Source organism: Pinus tabuliformis, chromosome 4_1 (assembly GCF_031772625.1).
Source record: "Pinus tabuliformis cultivar Carrire ecotype Pingquan chromosome 4_1, CPIR1, whole genome shotgun sequence".
Taxonomy (NCBI): Eukaryota; Viridiplantae; Streptophyta; class Pinopsida; order Pinales; family Pinaceae; genus Pinus; species Pinus tabuliformis.
Genome location: NC_142303.1, coordinates 414,814,226 through 414,819,432, shown reverse-complemented (window position 1 = coordinate 414,819,432; position 5,207 = coordinate 414,814,226). Strand labels below are relative to the sequence as shown.

The 5,207-nt window shown below is 36.1% G+C and overlaps 1 pseudogene; it reads left to right on the top strand.

The window, feature by feature from the left end:
* The first annotated feature begins 2,711 nt into the window (after positions 1–2,711).
* Positions 2,712–3,539, top strand: LOC149176072 (signal peptide peptidase-like 1 pseudogene; annotated as a pseudogene).
* Positions 3,540–5,207: the final 1,668 nt, after the last annotated feature.

Genomic DNA, 5,207 nt, shown 5'->3' with positions numbered 1-5,207 from the left:
AACCAGAGCACGATCCGCCAGAGATAATGCTACTTGAATCGGACCTTCAGGAGGAAGGGCGATCTCGGGGATATCTTCTAGCCTTTTCACGAACTTGGCAGCTTCCACAACTTTCTTCTTGGGCAAAGAGGCTAGCAAGGATCTGAAGGCCTCAGCGACGGAAGGCGGAGAAGGGGAGGAAGACCCTTGGGGGGAGTCGGCTCCTCCATGGAGAGCCAGCAGATCAAACCCTAGCCGACCGCAGCCAGAAGCTAGAGCCTTCGGCGGACCTGCCCACAGGGATCAAAGTATGCAGAGAGTGGGCGCGTGCGCAGTCTTCAAAGTCCGCGAGATGCGGATCTCGCAGGATGCAGAGCCGAGTGAGCGCACGCAGCAGCAAATATTGGAGGATCACATGCTTTTTTAAATACAAAAAAAAGAACAAATAAACCAATATTTCAGCATGAATTTTAGGGAAATTAACCCAATAATGATAAAACAAAATCAACATATGTAGTATCTAGAAAGGAAAGTAATTTCTTTTATTTTCAAAGGTAACTATATTTAAACTCTTACAATGCAATAGTTTAAAAAGCACAGGATTTGGTACAAAGAAAGGAAACACTTTTAGACAATAATTCTTTTTCAAAAGTTGCAGAAGCCAAGCATAATACAAGGCTTGTAACTTTTACTATTCAACATGGTATTGGATCTTTGTCAAGCTTCTCTCTACATGAACTCAAATGGGATGATAAAAGGAAGCATTGCCACACAAGGTGCTACTAGCAATGGGATGAAAAGTTTTGCATCTATTATTAATGTCAGTGTGTTGGATCCTAGAGTTGATAAAGAGCATAAGATGGCTAAGGATTAGTGGATAATATTAATAATGGGCATAAGGCTTCTACACATTTGAGTAACAATGTTTCTAGTGAAGGGCACAAGATTGTTAAACACTTCAGGAAATTAAAATATAATGATTCATGAGTATGATGAAGAAGATTCTCCTACTAAAAAATAACTAATTGTAAAAAAACCAATCAAAATACAACTAATATACATTAGGTTAATATTGGAAATATTCATATTAATATGTGTGATTATGTGATAGTTTTAAAGAATATTGATACGTAATGTTTGATCTTTAAAAAATATATTTATATTAACACAAAATGTTAAAAATAAAAATTCATTACTATTTAAAAATTAAAATTTCATTTAAAAAAATGGTTAAACTTAATAGTATATCTAATTAACATTTTTTTTAAATCAAATTCCTATACTTTTATGACTATTTATTAATCATTAAATGTTAATAAATACCTTAGTGAGTGGAAGAACCCAAAGATAAATCTAAATGGAAAAGTGAAGAATTCAAATTCAAATATCCATCTTACGCTACTTTGAAGAAAAAGCATTTCATAGAGAATGATTTATAATATCACTAAAATAACATTATTTATAAGTGAATAAGAATAATTAGGCCGATAGCCCTTCCTATGCCAACACTTTCACAGTCGTCAACACTTTCAATTTCCTGCTGACATCTGGCATGGTTTCCTACTATTTTTTTGTCTTTCTCCGAAAATTAAATAGCTGTGGTCCAGGTAACCCTCATTAGGTGGCGCCACATGTTTCCGGTGACTACGATTCAAATACACCTACTTCACCGCTGAGTAATTAAGATATGGAACCGAATATACTGATGGCGTGGAGGGTCAAAATTCTCAATGCGCGTAGATCGGATTATTCTGCTGATTGTTGGCCAGGAAGTTACCTGTTTTTTCTGAAGATTACCTCCTGTTCGAATGCTTTTCTCAGTTACAGAGTCTCAGCGTATTGGAAATAATAGCTATTTACGGCTCTTTCTGTATCTTTTCTATTTTAACCGTGTGGGAATCAAATTTCTATAAAACATCTGATCGACTTTTAAAGGAAGGACCTATAAAGCCATGAATCCTTCCGCCAAGATTGGAAATAGTTTAAAAGTATGAATCCCGAAATATAAAGCTGTGGGATCTCCTCATATTTTGTGTTTGTGCTTTAATGTTTTTGCATCTTAAACTTGAGCACGTTAAAATCCTCCGTTAAATCCTCACTGTTTAGCCGTTAAACATTAAGTCTCCCTCTTTCTATTAAATGTTTAATCTCAGATCAAGTTCCACTCTACTCGCCAGAGTGATAGTTTTTAAAATTTAAGAACGATCCTCAAAATCTGTAATTTTCTGCCATCTATGCACCTTCTATTTAGAAAAATGGAAATTAGGCGAACTTTTATTTATTTTAACTTTTTAATACTCTCAACTATTGAGCTACCAGAAATCTGTTCAAAGCTTTTGGTTCTATTTTGAGCAGACCTGCTTGTCCTATTTTAAAACGACAAAGCAGAAATATAAATTGTTGGGGGATATGCATAGAAGAAGTTCACTGTGCCAGAAAGCAAGAATTTCAGCTTTTGGTGATGTTTTGGTGAAAATTATACGCAAAAATCCCTTAGGTTGGGGGCTGGTGTTGTTCCCGATTGGACCTCCTTGACTTTTATTTCAAAACCTAGAAATCCATTCGGGTGTTTTATTTATTTATTTGTTATTATTATCTAGTCAAGTTGATATCTTTGAACAATTTGGTTATGTCTCCCTGACTTTGGCATTCTCTATACCGGAAACAGGAATTTGAGGTTATATGTAATTCTAGGTGTAAAGTTGTCATCTGAACTGCAACTTGTATCCCATATGGAGCCTTTATGGAAGCTTGCATACCTTCTGGAGCCTGCATCGCTTGCGCTTATTGTTACCGCTGTTCTTGTGGTGTTTGCATCGGCTCAGACAGCGCTTAATTATGAGAAAGAGATGGAAAGGAACCACGATTTTTCAGAATCTTCAATCACTTTGGACAGTTCTCAGGCACTCATGATTCCTATCGCGAGCTCGTGCAGTCTGCTTTTGATGTTCTATCTATTTGCTTCAATGTCACAGCTTGTGACAGCTTTTACTGCAGTAGCTTCGGCATCTTCCCTTGCATTCTGCCTTTCCCCTTATGTTTTTTACATAAATTCTAAGCTTGGGTCGGTCGATCCCATGGTTACTCGATGCTGCTGCCGGCCGTTCACTAGGATGCAGGGAATTTTGGTGTTGGTGAGCTCAGCTTTAGTGATTGCCTGGCTTGTATCCGGACACTGGATATTAAACAACCTTTTGGGCATTTCTATATGTATCGCATTTGTTAGCCATGTTCGGTTGCCAAATATCAAAATCTGCTCGCTGCTTCTCGTTTGTTTATTTGTGTACGACATTTTCTGGGTGTTCTTTTCAGAGCGATTTTTTGGAACCAATGTAATGGTTTCAGTTGCCACACAGCAGGCTTCAAATCCAGTTCACACAGTTGCAAACACGCTTAATCTTCCGGGCTTGCGATCAATAACCAAGAAGTTGGAGCTTCCTGTTAAACTTGTCTTCCCAAGAAATTTGCTAGGTGGTATGGTGCCTGGAAATACTGCAATAGAATTCATGATGTTGGGCCTCGGTGACATGGTTTGTATTTTTTTCTCAATCTGATGGAACTCTCTGGAATCTTTCATACGTCAATGCCTAAGATATTGTTTTATGGTCAGAATTCGGTATGATTGGTGTCTGTTTTGACTGTTCTAGTGTTTAAGTATAATTGGGCTTTTTCTTAGCTGCTGCAACTGTGACAAGACTGATTTTTTTTTCACCACCTCTCATGAATTTTTCCTTATAAGATGTTGGAATTTTGTTTGGGATATGTCTGGTCAGTGGTCACTCGTTTTTTGTATTATTCACATAGTTTTGAAACCGGAACAGGGAACCGGCCCCGTCCAGTCCACCTATCAAACCGGTTATTGAATCAGAACCGAAAAAACTGGACATGTCAGATTTCAATGAACCAGAAAAGTATATATGAATTTTTTTTTGGGATGAAAATAATTAATTTTAAGATTTAAAATCACTATTCTAAATCATTAGAGACAAAATATGCAAAATTTGCTTATCTATATGCCATGTAAGGTTGAACATATCAAAATGGCACTGCGTACAATACATTATCAATGAGGCTATGGACTATCTTCAATGAGGCAGCAAAATACATTATCAATGAGGCTATGAACTATTGGGCCACTTGCCTACTAGAAGTCTACATATCAGTGATCAAGATAACAATTCACATCCATGAGAGGGACGCACATAAGAAAATGCGGCAGTCAATTGCAGGAACAACTCGCACAGATTGGCACCACAATAAACATTAATTGGCGTTGCCGATGCCATGCCCCATCATGCATATATGATTAGCTACTCATTGTCAATTACATCTATATGTAATAGAATGCGCTTATTGTACATATGTTTAGAAGCCAAAGAATACTTTCATTGTATATATGTTTAGTTATTATCTACCAAACATGTCTCTATGTGTAGACCATATGTATAATTTCAAGAAATACATTGCAAAGCATGTAACTATCTTCTGTAATGACGCGCTTATTGTACATATGTTTAGAAGCCAAAGAATACTTTCATTGTATATATGTTTAGTTATTATCTACCAAACATGTCTCTATGTGTAGACCATATGTATAATTTCAAGAAATACATTGCAAAGGATGTAACTATCTTCTGTAATGACATGGGCTCCTGCGATGACATTTATAGAGGGGTTAATTGTTTGTTTTTAAATTAAAATACATTTACATGAAATTCTCAAATTCTCTTCTTTTTTGGTTCAAGCATGTCAGCGTTTTTAAATACATGTGAATGAATCTGGACCCCAATAAACAGATGTTGAATAAGAAAGTCTTGTGGTTTTCTTTATGTTCTTCTGCGTTTACATGCTGCTCTGTTCTCTTTTTCGCTTCCAGTATAAATGACTTACATTCCCAGTCTGTTCTGTCTCCTATATCTTTTACTCTATTTCAGATTTAATAAGCTGTACAATATCAATAGCAGCCCAGAAAGTGGCCCGCCTTTTATAAAAATTCAACAATTCCAACTTCATAAGTCTATCGGCCTCTCTTTGTACCTTTTGGGACAATTTCTAGTTAATAAATTAATCCAATATATCATGCTCGTATGATGAAGAGTCGTAATTCTTATATCCAACTTTTATACTTTTATGTAAGATACCCTCCATTAAACACCTTTTGTTTTAGGTATAAGAGCTTTACACCTTCAACAATTTAAAGAAACATTCCCTTAACTTAAATTTTATTG